The sequence below is a fragment of the Podarcis liolepis genome (genome assembly GCF_965112155.1).
Source record: "Podarcis liolepis genome assembly, chromosome: 2".
In the NCBI taxonomy this organism is placed as follows: domain Eukaryota; kingdom Metazoa; phylum Chordata; class Lepidosauria; order Squamata; family Lacertidae; genus Podarcis; species Podarcis liolepis.
The window spans coordinates 108,390,832-108,406,613 of NC_139555.1; the positions used below are offsets into that span (position 1 = coordinate 108,390,832).

The window sequence follows — 15,782 nt, forward strand, 5'->3', positions numbered from 1 at the left end:
AAGCATTTATTTCCAGTCTGCCTACCGGAAATGACATCAGGGTCAACCCGGCAGTGGGGATTCCCATGACTTACATCAAATAGGGGGATCTCCACAGGGATCCCTACCCCTAGGAATGCTGAGGCCCAAGCCCCTCCCCACATCTGGGCAAATGGACAGAAGCAACTCCATCACATGCCCCTTTAACAGGATACCCTATTTCTGGAGGGGAAGGCCAGGGTACAACCCCCCCTCCAACCAAGGCTAAGGCTACCCAACGCCTAAACCACCAAAGTTGTGACGATTGCTACAGGGTTAGGCAAAACCTCCAGATCATAGCCAATTCACCAGGTAGGCAAATTCCTACCCGGCACCAACAATACAGTGACCACCGCAGCCATTGCAAGGTCAATTCAATTTGTAAATGCAAAATGGGTGGGTTGATCCAACGAAGAATGCTAGACATCGGGGGCTGGCGTGGGCTGTTTTAAATCCCCCCGGAGTAGACCTGAGGGAATCCTGATTGTTCCCTCTCCACACCAGCCTGCAATTGGCCCATTTGGCAGGCTGATGAAGAGCAGGATTTCAAACCAGGAGTATGAGCCGAAGGGGGTATCTAAAAGGGGGTAAACAGACATCTGGGGCTACACATTTAAGATGAGTGGGGAACAATTTATTATTATTATTGTGTTATGGTTATTGTTATTACTACTATTACTGTTACCACTCGGGGTGGGGTTTCTTGCTTTTCTGTGTTTCTCTGTCATTTGAATTGGAAAGGCAGAAGGAAGACCAGACATCCGTCAAAAGCAAAGGATATGAAATGTTCTAATATTATGTTTTTCAAAGGAGAAAGTGAAAGAGAAGGAGAAAGATTGGCTACCCACCCTTTACCATGAGGTTTCTGGATGGGTTAAAACAATAGAAGAATAGAACAGTCATATCAGTCAAAACACATGTCAGTTTCACAGCATTGTACTTTAAGTTCCTCTCCCCTTTGCATTCCGCAGTATTTTTTATTCTGAGGTTCGCCACAAAATTTGAAGGTCCGCAACTCCTTATTTGGACCTAGTGAGAGAAAGACAAGTGCATATGTTGATACTAAGTAGTGAGTGGAGTCCATAGTTCATACCAAAAAAGAGACAACCTCACAGCACATTGAAATAAACTCCATTTTAAGCTCCATTGACAAATGCATACCTAAAACTGATTTTTCCCCCATGCTAAAACTACTAGTGTCAACATTAAAATAAAATTAAGTTAAAACATGCGCAAAATACATGTCCACATAAAACAAACCCTTAAATCTCAGAATTTCCACCACTGTTGTATAAAATAAACCCTAAATACCTTTCCTTCAGACTGAAAAATAGGCTACTTTCCTTTTTTTTAAAAAAAGAATTATTGGTTTTACAAAATTTTTTAAACAATACAAACAAATAAAAGGACATACAAACATGTATAATTTCATAACCTTTTTTTTCATATCCCTCACTTCTTGGACTCCCCCAAACCTCCCCTTCCTACATCCCAATTTCCAAAATTATTTCAGCAAATTCTAAATAATTTTATCAAATATATTTCTTTTTATTCTTTTCTTTAACTTAATCTTATGTCGCTGTAATCTCCTTTTCTTTCTCAAAACCTCGACATTTTAGCATTCATCAATTTTATAATAGTTCTTAAGATAGATTTTAAATTTCTTCCAATCTTCTTCCGCCGTCTCTTTCCCCTGATCACGGATTCTGCCAGTCATCTCAGCCAGTGTCGAAAAATAGGCTACTTTCCAAGTGACATGCCAGTTAGTTCCTTGAAGCAGAAACCTTACTTTCCTTGTTCCTCGGCAACATTTCATCTTCTTAGGCAAGGTCCCTCTACGGAATGTGGCTTAATATAAGAATATAGCTGGCATTTAAGACTCTAATGAAGCAGCTCTTCCAGTACTGCTGGAAGACTGTTGCACAGACTGCCTTGCAGTGATATGTCCATGAATCTCCCCAGCTGCAAAATTGAATTCATGTGTTCAAAATGGAGCTGGGGAAAAGCTTTCTAATACTTATTTTCATGGGAAATGCTTGGTATTTTTCATATTGCTGCTGCAACTTTGCACTTGCCAAGCAATGCCCAATGTTTGGCAGCTCTGTCAATTTGTCCATTAACCACTCTGTTAAGAGGTGGTACTATTAGAGATTACCGCCCACACACTTCTGCTGCGCTTTTCTGCTTGTGTGGCGGCACCTCGGTAAAACCACTTCTTACTGTTTGTAGCAGAGTTTTCCCCAGAGGCAGAGGACAAGAACAGGAGTCATACTCAAATTCACAGTCAAGAGCTTCTTTATTGCTTGACTGGTTGCACAAGCATTTCTGTTACTCTTATGTACAAGCTATTTACATTCCTTCTTTATCTCTCCAGCACAGTATAATTTCAGTCCATTAATTAACAATCTTGACACAGCAAAACTCACAGTATCAACAGCGCATATTGTCTTACTTCCCACCTCGTTGTTGACATGCGTACTGATGGTGTGTGATTTCCTGGTGCAGAAATTGCAACTGCAGCTTCCTCCCTTCATTTGCACCTCCAGCTGACACCAATGAAGCCTAGAGTACCACTACTATACACTAAAGAAAATTCTGGAACCCTCTTTAAAGCTTCCAGGAACTTTTGTCTGTTTCTTAAAGAATGTTTGCCTAACAGTTACTCCTTACATTACCAAGTGAATTCAGTCGCAGTCTCTATAGAGTTGGACGAGCCTGCTGTATAGGGAAGTTTTTAAAATGTTTAATGTTTTATTATGTTTTTATATCTTTTGGAAGCTTCCCAGAGTGGCTGGGGCAACCCCGTAAGATGTGTGGGGTATAAATAATAAAATTGCCATTGTGGAATGGGATATTCCCATTTTCATCAGAGAAATGAAGAGGTTACCAGAGCATAGAATAGGCAAGTCATAGTCACAGAAAAGCCTTCTTACCTTCCAATCTTTCTCTCATTACACAGAATAGCCCCGTACATATCAAATCATTTGGTTGACACGGCTCGCCAGGACCAGTTGACATGCATTTTCTGCATTTCACAGCATCTGCTGTAGGAGGCACAAAAATTTGTTTTATTGTTTCTTCCTGAAAGCATCACCTTCACCCATCGGTCACTAAATCCGGGGCTTCATTAGGAGGTAGACGAGGGGTCTGAAGCCCCAGGAACTCCTACCACTTTCCTCATTTATATTAATTTTCTTTCCTGGATGTACTGCAAAGCATTGTACCAAGTGAGACCCCCTTTTTTTCATTTGTGGAGGAACCAATTGATTTTCAGTCTCCCAACCCATAAAATCCTATAGGCACCCATAGCTGTCAGAATAGATCCTAGAGCAGTAGGATTTTTTCCCCCATCAGAAAGTCTGACTAAATTTACATCTCTGCAGATGGGGAAACTCTATGCAGATTCATAGCATGCTCCTTTGCCCTTAGTCTAGCAACACATTCCACTCAGACAAGGGAATCCTCTATTTTCCAAAGATGGTGCTCCCAATCAGCTCTAAACTATTGGGCTCCACTTTTAGACCTGGCAGAAACAGCTGGAATATACACCCATTGGTCATATTCAGTGCACTGATGACGTTAGTGAAAGGATTTGTGCCTTTGCAACAGAAGTTCTCCCTTTCACTCCTCCCCAATGCCTGCTTCGTATCATGCCCAAATTTTCCTCCGGCAGTTTGCGGAATGCACTGAATAGATTTAGGGCCTACTCAGGAGGAGGAGGGAAGTCCCATTGTGAAGGCACTAATGGCAGAACGTATTTAATGTTACATGAGACATTTTCTCTCCAACCGTACACATATAAAAGGTAAAGGACTCCTGAACAGTGAAGTCGATTCAAAGGTGATGATGGGGTACGGTGCTCTTCTCGCTTTCTGGCATTTGTCCACAGACAGATTTCAGGGTCATGTGGCCAGCATGACTAAACCACTTCTGTGGCACCGGAACACCGTGACAGAAGCCAGAGCGCATGGAAATGTCATTATCCTTCCCATCACTATGGTATCTATTTATCTACTTGCACTGGCATGCTTTTGAACTGCTAAGTTGCCAGGAGTTGGGACCGAGCAACGTGAGCTCACCCTGTCATGGGGATTTGAACCGCCAACCTTCCGATTTGCATACCCAAGAGGCTCAGTGGTTTAGACCACAACACTACCCGCATCCTACAGATATACCAGATGTTGGGCAGCCTGATTCACTCCTACATACATACATACAGAGCTGCCTTCCAGCATTTCAAGCTAACGGTCCATTTTGCCCCATTACTGTACCGACTCTCTTCTCCTTAAATTTTTCGACTGGAGATGCTAAGGGATTAACCTGGGGCTTTCTGCATGAAAAGCATGCACAATAACACTGAATTATTGCAGACCTATGGCAGAAGGCATTTCCCCCCTACCACCCCAAAGTATATCTCTCCTGCTACTAATAGAGTCAACCTATGTAAAACAGTAGCTTCTTCTTCTTTTACCTCTTCTGGGATGGGGGTAATACTTACATCCAGTCCTGAAGCAAAGAAGAAAGCAGAATGTAAGTAGCCAGACCTGAAGCAGACGTGGCCTTCGATTACCAAGAAACAAGCTCTGCTCCATTGGAATGCCTTTTGTATAGAGAGACAGCTTTGGAAGGCTAGCAGCTGAGAAACCGCAGGTTTCCAGGCCAGGCAGGAACACGCTGTTCAGTCTGAGGAGCCGGGTTCAAGATATCCATTATATACGGCTGGGAGGAACCCTCTTGGCTTCTTGCCTCATCCTGGTGGCCTTGAAAGGTCCAAGGAGCCTCTGGCAATATGCTTGGGTCACTTGGATGGGCAGCAGAGAGTGAAGGCGATGGTTGTCTTGAGTCCTTTCAGGCATAGAGTACTGATTGTTAGGACAACCCAAATGGGCTGAGAAATCAGCTGCATACTGTACAGAATGTCGCGGACCGTGGCAGATGCCTGATGCTATCTTACGAGGGTTTTCTGTTCACCTCCACGTTTCAGTTGTAATAGTAAGATGTGCCGAGCAGGCAACTCTCTTTTTTTTTTTAAAAGATTTTTATTGGTTTTACAAATTTTTAAGAAAAACAAACAAACACTAAAAATGACAAACATACACGTATAGTTTCAAACATATTTTCATAAACCTCTTTTCTTGGACTTCCCCATACCCCCCCTCTCTGCATCCCAATGTCCATAGTTCAACTAGCAACTCCCAATTGTTACTCTCCAATCTCAATCATCTTAGTCCTCTTTTATAGTCTAACCTTATATCCCTGTACCCCTTTGTCTCTGAAAAACCACGACATTTTAGCATTCATTAAGTTTATAGTAGTCCTTAAGGTAGCTTTTAAATTTTCTCCATTCTTCTTCCACCGTCTCTTTTCGTTGATCACGGATTCTGCCTGTCATCTCGGCCAGTGTCATATAGTCCATCACTTTCATCTGCCATTCTTCCAAAGTGGGTAAATCTTGTGTCTTCCAATACTTTGCAATGAGTATTCTTGCTGCTGTTGTGGCATACATGAAAAAAGCTCTATCTTTCTTTGTCACCAATTGGCCGACAATGCCCAAGAGAAAGGCCTCTGGTTTTTTAGGAAAGGTACATTTAAGTACCTTTTTCATTTCATTATAGATCGTTTCCCAGAAGGCCTTAATCTTCGGGCATGTCCACCAAAGGTGATAAAAGGTACCTTCAGTCTCTTTACACTTCCAACATTTGTTATCGGGCAAATGATAGATTTTTGCCAGCTTGACTGGGGTCATGTACCACCTGTATACCATTTTCATAATGTTTTCCTTTAAGGCATTACATGCCGTAAATTTTATACCGGTGTTCCATAACCATTCCCAGTCAGCTGACATAATGTTATGTCCAACATCCTGAGCCCACTTAATCATAGCCGATTTAACTGTTTCATCCTGTGTGTTCCATTTCAACAACAAATTGTACATTCTAGATAAATTCTTAGTATTGGGTTCTAACAGTTCGGTTTCTAATTTTGATTTTTCCACCTGGAAACCGACTTTCCTGTCCTGTTTAAAAAATTCCATTATTTGACGATATTGGAACCAATTTTCTACTTTATGCTTCAATTTCTCCTGACTTTGTAGTTTGAACTTATCTCCATCCTGTTCTAAGATTTCCCAATACTTCGGCCATCCGACCTCCATATTGAGTTTCTTCACTGCTTTAGCCTCCACTGGTGACACCCATCTAGGGGTTTTGTTTTCCAATAGATCTTTATATCTTATCCAAACATTGATCAATGCTTTTCTGACAATGTGATTTTTAAAGGCACTGTTAACCTTATCATACCAAAGATATGCATGCCAACCAAAAGCATTATTGAAACCTTCCAGATCCAAAATGTCCGTGTTCTCGAGGAGCATCCATTCTCTGAGCCAGCAAAAAGCTGCTGCCTCATAGTACAATTTCAGGTCCGGCAGGGCAAAACCCCCTCTTTCTTTGGCATCTGTCAATATTTTAAATTTAATTCGGGGCTTTTTGCCCTGCCAGACAAATTTCGAAATGTCTTTGTGCCACCTCTTGAAACATTCCATCTTGTCAATAATCTGCAAGGTCTGAAACAGAAATAACATTCTAGGCAATACATTCATTTTGATTACTGCAATTCGGCCTAACATTGACAGTTTCAAATTTGACCATATTTCTAAATCTTTTTTGATTTCTGACCAACATTTTTCATAATTGTCCTTATACAAATTCTGATTCTTAGATGTTAAATAAACCCCTAGGTACTTAACCTTCTTGACCACAGTCAAACCTGTTTCCTCTTGAAATTTCTCCTTTTCCATATCTGTTAGGTTTTTCCCTAAAACTTTGGTTTTTTGCTTGTTCAACTTAAATCCAGCTACCTGGCCAAACTGTTGTATTATTTCTAATACCTTTTTCGTACTAGTGTTTGGCTCTTGCAAAGTCAATACTAGGTCATCTGCGAACGCTCTTAACTTATAATGTTTAGCTCCGACCTGCACACCTTTGACCTGCTGGTCATTTCTTATCATGTTCAGCAACACCTCCAGAACTGAAATAAAAAGTAATGGGGAAATCGGGCACCCCTGTCGTGTTCCTTTTTCCGAGCAGGCAACTCTCAACCAGCCTGCAGATGAAACACAATGGGTGACTTCTGGCCAGCCCATATTCCCGAATCATTGTGTTAGCAGCTTTCTTTTGTATCTCACTGCTGCTCGCAGTGGAATGGATGGTATGCCCAGCCATGTGTTACTGCCAGTCCTCCATGAGTGATAAATAAGTGGTCCTTTGATATTGCATGTATCTTCAACTTTACTCAAAGATGTGGGAGACGGAGAGACAGCAGGCTTGCAAGACAGACTCTGATTCCTGGCAATCCCATGAACAGAATTCATATTTCTTGGAGCCAGATAGCATCCAATAGGAGCTGATGCTTTTAATTGGGGAGAGGTGGAAGGTTGGCTGGTTAAACAGTTGACTGAGGCCCTTTTATTTTGGAATCTGAGTGCAAAGACTTGGAGAAACAAACTAATATGGTACGGTTACGTTAATACTTCCAGATGCTGATTGGCCTCATGTGATTTGTGTATGGGATTCTATTTGAAGACTGCCGTATATGATGCAAGAGTGTTGTGCAGAATGGAGGATCTGCTTTGTTGTATTTTTGTCTGTGCTTGCCGGAAGCTGGAGGGAAAGCAGGAGAGGGAGAGGAAGTGCTGCTGAGCACAGAAATCTGTTGCAAAGCATGGAATATGGCCCATACTTTTAAAATAGGCATTTGTTGTTGGATCAAAGAAAGGAATTAGAAGAAAATAATAAGGCCTCACAATAAACACATCAATCGTGAGGAACAGAAAATATAAGGTAAGTGATTTCTTGTGTGATCAAGATACAAAAATTACACAGGAACCAAAACAGAACAGAGACCACAACTTCATTTTTCAACTTTATTGAAGGAAAGCATTGCCGCGTAAGGTACAACAAATATTGCAAGCTATTATTTTCGCATTTGTTCTGCATGCACAACTAGCAGTAATTTTAACTATTATTATTGATCTCTATCTTGATTGGCCACCTAGAACTCCCTCCAGTCCACACTACTTAAAAGCCTTGCTATGTTCCAATTACATGGCAATGGTCAGGAAAGAGAAAAGAGAACATTTGAGCTCTCCAAGCATGGAGGGGTTGGGAAGAACAGGGACCCATGAGCTCCAGGAAGAGATGAATTAAGAATCTGATGGGCATGACCTAGGAGAGTCTGGATGGAAGTGGCTCCAGCCTCCCCCCTGACCATCCTGACTGTGAGTATCGGTTGGGATGCTCTAACAAGGCAATTAAGGACTGACCTTGAGACATTTGCAGGCAGTCCTGTATTGAGAAGTTTTCAATGTCGGATGGTTTTATGTTTTTTTATATTCTCTTGGAAGCTTCCCAGAGTCTACAGGCCCAGGGTGTGCACCCTTCCTCTGCTCAAGTGAGCTACCAATAAAGGAGCCCACACAGTGGAATGAGATCAAATCAGGCCACAACTGTATTGACTACAAATGAAGTGGTTTGGCTATAGGCATTGGGTAAGCATTTATTTCCGGTCTGCCTACCGGAAATGACATCAGGGTCAACCCGGCAGTGGGGATTCCCATGACTTACATCAAATAGGGGGATCCCCACAGGGATCCCTACCCCTAGGAACGCTAAGGCCCAAGCCCCTCCCCACATCTGGGCAAATGGACAGAAGCAACTCCATCACATACCCCTTTAATAGGATACCCTATTTCTGGAGGGGAAGGCCAGAGTACAACCCCCCCCCTCCAACCAAGGCTAAGGCTACCCAACGCCCAAACCACCAAAGTTGTGACGATTGCTACAGGGTTAGGCAGAACCTCCAGATCATAGCCAATTCACCAGGTAGGCAAATTCCTACCCGGCACCAACAATACAGCAACCACCGCAGCCATTGCAAGGTCAATTCAATTTGTAAATGCAAAATGGGTGGGTTGATCCAACAAAGAATGCTAGACATCGGGGGCTGGCGTGGGCTGTTTTAAATCCCCCCGGAGTAGACCTGAGGGAATCCTGATTGTTCCCTCTCCACGCCAGCCTGCAATTGGCCCATTTGGCAGGCTGATGAAGAGCAGGATTTCAAACCAGGAGTATGAGCCAAAGGGGGTACCTAAAAGGGGGTAAACAGACATCTGGGGCTACACATTTAAGATGAGTGGGGAACAATTTATTATTATTATTGTGTTATGGTTATTGTTATTACTACTATTACTGTTACCACTCGGGGTGGGGTTTCTTGCTTTTCTGTGTTTCTCTGTCATTTGAATTGGAAAGGCAGAAGGAAGACCAGACATCCGTCAAAAGCAAAGGATATGAAATGTTCTAATATTATGTTTTTCAAAGGAGAAAGTGAAAGAGAAGGAGAAAGATTGGCTACCCACCCTTTACCATGAGGTTTCTGGATGGGTTAAAACAATAGAAGAATAGAACAGTCATATCAGTCAAAACACATGTCAGTTTCACAGCATTGTACTTTAAGTTTCTCTCCCTTTTTCGTTCCGCAGTATTTTTTATACTGAGCTTCGCCACAAAATTTGAAGGTCCGCAACTCCTTCTTTCGACCTGGAGAGAGAAAGAGAAGTGCTTTTGTTGATACTAACTAGTGAGTGGGGTACATAGTTCATACCAAAAAAGAGACAAAGCTCACAGCACATTGAAATAAACTCCATTTTAAGCTCCATCGACAAATGCATACCTAAAACTGATTTTTTCCTCCATGCGAAAACTACTAAAGTGTCAACATTAAAATAAAATAAAGTTAAAACATGTGCAAAGTACATGTCCACATAAAACAAACCCTTAAATCTCAGAATTTCCACCACTGTTGTCTAAGATAAATCCCAAATATCTTTCCTTCAGACTGAAAAATAGGCTACTTTCCAAGTGACATGCCAGTTAGTTCCTTGAAGCAGAAACCTTACTTTCTTGCTCCTCGACAACATTTCATCTTCTTAAGCAAGGTCCCTCTACGTAATATGGCTTAATATAAGAATATAGCTGGCATTTAAGACTCTAATGAAGCAGCTCTTCCAGTACTGCTGGAAGACTGTTGCACAGACTGCCTTGCAGTGATATGTCCATGAATCTCCCCAGCTGCAAAATTGAATTCATGTGTTCAAAATGGAGCTGGGGAAAAGCTTTCTAATACTTATTTTCATGGGAAATGCTTGGTATTTTTTCATATTGCTGCTGCAACTTTGCACTTGCCAAGCAATTCCCAATATCTGGCAGCTCTGTCAATTTGTCCATTAACCACTCTGTTAAGAGGTGGTACTATTAGAGATTACCGCCCACACACTTCTGCTGCGCTTTTCTGCTTGTGTGGCAGCACCTCGGTAAAACCACTTCTTACTGTTTGTAGCAGAGTTTTCCCCAGAGGCAGAGGACAAGAAGAGGAGTCATACTCAAATTCACAGTCAAGAGCCTCTTTATTGCTTGACTGGTGGCACAAGCATTTCTGTTACTATTTTGTACAAGCTATTTACATTCCTTCTTTATCTCTCCAGCGCAGTATAATTTCAGTCCAGTAATTAACAATCTTGACACAGGAAAACTCACAGTATCAGCAGCGCATATTGTCTTACTTCCCACCTCGTTGTTGACATGCGTACTGATGGTGTGTGATTTCCTGGTGCAGAAATTGCAACTGCAACTTCCTCCCTTTATTTGCACCTCCAGCTGACACCAATGGAGCCTAGAGTACCACTACTATACACTAAAGAAAATTCTGGAACCCTCTTTAAAGCTTCCAGGAACTTTTGTCTGTTTCTTAAAGAATGTTTGCCTAACAGTTACTCCTTACATTACCAAGTGAATTCAGTCCCAGTCTCTATAGAGCTATATAGGGAAGTTTTTAAAATGTTTAATGTTTTATTATGTTTTTATATCTTTTGGAAGCTTCTCAGAGTGGCTGGGGCAACCCAGTAAGATGTGTGGGGTATAAATAATAAAATTGCCATTGTGGAATGGCATATCTCATTTTCATTAGAGATATGAAGAGGTTACCAGAGCATAGAATAGGCAAGTCATAGTCACAGAAAAGCCTTCTTACCTGCCAATCTTTCTGCCATTACACAGTATGGCCCGTTACATGTCATTTGCTTTGATTCACACGGCTCGCCAGGACCAGTTGACATGCATTTTCTGCATTTCACAGCATCTGCTGTAGGAGGCACAAAAATTTGTTTTATTGTTTCTTCCTGAAAGCATCACCTTCACCCATCGGTCACTAAATCCGGGGCTTCATTAGGAGGTAGACAAGGGGTCTGAAGCCCCAGGAACTCCTACCACTTTCCTCATTTATATAAATTTTCTTTCCTGGATGTACTGCAAAGCATTGTACCAAGTGAGACCCCTTTTTTCCATTTGTGGAGGAACCAATTGATTTTCAGTCTCCCAACGCATAAAATCCTATAGGCACCCATAGCTGTCAGAATAGATCCTAGAGCAGTAGGATTTTTTCCCCCATCAGAAAGTCTGACTAAATTTACATCTCTGCAGATGGGGAAACTCTATGCAGATTCATAGCATGCTCCTGTGCCCTTAGTCTAGCAACACATTCCGCCCAGACAAGGGAATCCTCTATTTTCCAAAGATGGTGCTCCCAATGAGCTCTAAACTATTGGGCTCCACTTTTAGACCTGGCAGAAACAGCTGGAATATACGCCCATTGGTCATATTCAGTGCACTGATGACGTTAGTGAAAGGATTTGTGCCTTTGCAACAGAAGTTCTCCCTTTCACTCCTCCCCAATGCCTGCTTCGTATCATGCCCAAATTTTCCTCCGGCAGTTTGGGGAATGCACTGAATAGATTTAGGGCCTACTCAGGAGGAGGAGGGAAGTCCCATTGTGAAGGCACAAATGGCAGAACGTATTTAATGTTACATGAGACATTTTCTCTCCAACCATACACATATAAAAGGTAAAGGACTCCTGAACAGTGAAGTCGATTCAAAGGCGATGATGGGGTACGGTGCTCTTCTCGCTTTCTAGCTTTTGTCCACAGACAGATTTCAGGGTCATGTGGCCAGCATGACTAAACCACTTCTGTGGCACCGGAACACCGTGACAGAAGCCAGAGCGCATGGAAATGTCATTATCCTTCCCATCACTATGGTATCTATTTATCTACTTGCACTGGCATGCTTTTGAACTGCTAAGTTGGCAGGAGTTGGGACCGAGCAACGTGAGCTCACCCTGTCATGGGGATTTGAACCGCCAACCTTCCGATTTGCATACCCAAGAGGCTCAGTGGTTTAGACCACAACACTACCCGCATCCTACAGATATACCAGATGTTGGGCAGCCTGATTCACACCTACATACATACATACAGAGCTGCCTTCCAGCATTTCAAGCTACCTGTCCATTTTGCCCCATTATTGCGGAGCTTTTTTGCGGAGAAGGTCCTGTTGCTCCGCCATGACCTCCCTGCCAATTTGGATACAATAAAGGAACTGGAGGCCCCTCGACTGTCCTTGGGTCCAGTATTGGACCACTTTGATTGGATATCCCCAGCCGATGTGGACAGAGTCCTCCGAGCTGGAAAGCCCACCACCTGTCCTCTTGACCCATGCCCGTCTTGGCTGATTAGAGCGTGTCCAGACGAGGTGCGGGCCCCCCTGGGGGATATCATCAGTTTGTCCCTTGGCACTGGGATATTTCCAGGGGAATTGAAGGAGGCAGTGGTGCGCCCGCTCTTAAAGAAAACATCATTAGATCCCTTAGATCTATCCAATTACCGCCCGGTTTCGAATCTTCCATTCCTGGGTAAGGTGATTGAGAGAGCGGTTGCTGAACAGCTTGGTAGGTTTCTGGATGAAACATCGGCTCTGGAACCATTCCAGTCCGGCTTCTGCGCTGGTCATGGGACCGAGACGGCTCTGGTCGCCCTAACAGATGATCTCCGCAGGCAGCTGGATCGAGGCGGGTCGGGGCTGCTGATTCTTCTAGACCTGTCAGCAGCCTTCGACATGGTCGATCACGAACTCCTGGACCACCGCCTTGCCGACGTGGGGATCCAGGGCACAGTCCTTCAATGGCTGCGCTCGTTTCTCTCTGGTTGGGGACAGAGGGTGGCGCTTGGGGGGGAATTGTCATCGCGACACTCCTTGGTGTGTGGAGTGCCTCAGGGTGCGATTCTCTCCCCGATGCTTTTTAACCTCTTTATGCGCCCCCTCACCCAGCTTGTCCGGAGTTTTGGGCTGGGTTGCCATCAGTATGCCGATGACACCCAACTCTATCTGTTGATGGATGGCCATCCTGACTCGGCCCCAGACACACTGACCAGATGTTTGGAAGCTGTGGCTGGATGGTTACGTGGAAGCCGGTTGAAGTTAAATCCTTCGAAGACAGAGGTCCTCTGGCTGGGACGGGACAATATGGGATGGGGGGGGCAACTCCCATCTCTTGCGGGGGTGCAATTAGTGCCAGCACCGTCCATTAAGAGTTTGGGTGTAATCTTCGATACCTCCCTCTCTATGGAGCCGCAGATTACAACTATAACAAAGGTGGCATTTTTTCATCTCCGCCAAGCTAAGCAATTGGCCCCTTATCTCTCTCGCCCTGACCTAGCCACTGTGATCCACGCGTCGGTCACCTCCAGACTGGATTATTGTAACTCGCTCTACGTGGGGCTGCCCTTGAGACTGACCCAGAAACTCCAGCGGGTGCAGAATGCCGCAACGAGACTCCTTATGGGGTCTTCGCTGCGAGATCACATTCATCCGGTACTATACAAACTGCACTGGCTCCCGGTGGAGTACAGGATCAGGTTTAGGGTGCTGGTTTTAACCTTTAAAGCCCTATACGGCCTAGGACCCTCGTACCTACGAGACCGCCTCTCCTGGTATGCCCCACAGAGGAACCTACGGTCTGCAAATAAAAACATCCTGAAGGTCCCAGGCCTCAGAGAGGTTAGGCTGGCCTCAACTAGAGCCAGGGCTTTCTCGGCTGCGGCTCCGATCTGGTGGAACGCTCTGTCACAAGAGACTAGGGCCCTGCGGGACCTGACATCTTTCCGCAAGGCCTGCAAGACAGAGTTTTCCACCAGGCCTTTGGTCAGGGCCCAGCCTGACTCCCTCCTCTAGCAACCTGCACAGAACTTTGCTTAACGGTTGCCATTAATTTGATTTTAATTAATTGTTATAATGAAATGTTTTAGAATGTTAGATTATTTGATTGTTAGATTATTTGATTGTTGTTAGCCGCCCTGAGCCCGGCTTTGGCTGGGGAGGGCGGGATATAAATAAAAATTTATTATTATTATTATTATTATTATTATTATTATTATTATTATTACCGACTCTCTTCTCCTTAAACTTTTCAACTGGAGATGCTAAGGGATTAACCTGGGGCTTTCTGCATGAAAATCATGCACAATAACACTGAATTATTGCAGACCTATGGCAGAAGGCATTTTCCCCCTACCACCCCAAAGTATATCTCTCCGGCTACTAATAGAGTCAACCTATGTAAAACAGTAGCTTCTTCTTCTTTTACCTCTTCTGGGATGGGGGCAATACTTACCTCCACTCCTGAAGCAAAGAAGAAAGCAGAATGTAAGTAGCCAGACCTGAAGCAGACGTGGCCTTCGATTACCAAGAAACAAGCTCTGCTCCATTGGAATGCCTTTTGTATAGAGAGAAAGCTTTGGAAGGCTAGCAGCTGAGAAATCGCAGGCTTTCAAGGCAGACAAGAACACACTGCGCAGTTTAAGGTGCCTAGTTCAAGACATCCATTATATAAGGCTGAAAGGAACCTTCTTGGCTTCTTGCCTCATCCTGGTGGCCTTTAAAGGTCCCAGGAGCCTCTGGCAATATCCTGGGTTGACAGTGAAGAATAGCAAGGATGAAGGCAGTGGTTGCCTTGGGCCATTTCAGGCACAAAGTGCTGGTTGTTAGGACAAATCCAGATGGGCTGAGGGATCAGCTGAATGCTGCACAGAACGTCCCAGATCTCATCTTTTGTGGAAGAATTGCTTGCTCCTTTCATTGGGTTTCCTGTTCAGCTCTGGGTTTCAATTGTGACACAAAGATGTTTTGAGGAACCAATACTCAAATAGCCTGCATTCTGGCTTGATCATCCATATTGCTAAAATGTTCTGTTAGAAGGAGCTCACTTTTTTATTCTGTTGCTACTCATAGCAGTATAAAAGGTGTGCACAAGTATGTTTCTCTGTCAATCTTCCATGGTGAAGGAATGATCACCGGGTGGGAAGCACACTTCCACCCACAGACAAAGCCACAGCTGTCTGAACATCATGCCCTCTATCTAACCTTTGCTCTCTCTTAGTGGTCTGCTGTGCCCTGTCTGTGACCTTTGTCTCCTTCGTCATACATGGTTCAAGGGGAAAATGACGCAGTGGAAACAGGTGCCAAAATAACTTTGTACCACCCCTTGTTGCATCCATCTTAGACAATGTTCAAAGACATAGGACCCGGAAATCAAAGCAGGTGAGCCCATGTCATTCATTTGCCTCCTCATGGATATTTGTGGCTCTACAGCATTAGTGATAGATGCCAATTTAACATGTCTTTAGTTGATTCATGTGGTAAAGTATCAATTTACCACCATCAGTTGAAGGGCAAGTTTTGCTACCACTGTCTTTCCTCTGATAGGAGTGAATGGCAACTCTTCACTTACAGAGGAGTAGGTCAAGTATTGCACTTGAGAGATCTATGGGCAGAAGCTGAAACCTGTTCTCTGACTTTTGACTGCTATAGCCA

At 43.7% G+C, this 15,782-nt stretch overlaps 3 long non-coding RNA genes across 3 annotated transcripts in view; all 3 read right to left on the reverse strand.

The window, feature by feature from the left end:
- Positions 1-15,782, reverse strand: part of LOC310702042 — a 111,956-nt gene that overhangs the window by 52,323 nt on the left and 43,851 nt on the right. The gene's annotated exons all lie outside the window — the stretch shown is intronic.
- LOC310702081 lies at positions 717-4,977 on the reverse strand. Its single transcript, XR_014523209.1, has 3 exons — positions 4,517-4,977; positions 2,952-3,062; positions 717-1,047 (listed from the first exon to the last, which is right to left on the reverse strand). It is a non-coding gene; the product is annotated as an uncharacterized lncRNA (long non-coding RNA).
- Positions 9,292-14,852, reverse strand: LOC310702072. Its single transcript, XR_014523196.1, has 3 exons — positions 14,584-14,852; positions 11,107-11,217; positions 9,292-9,617 (listed from the first exon to the last, which is right to left on the reverse strand). It is a non-coding gene; the product is annotated as an uncharacterized lncRNA (long non-coding RNA).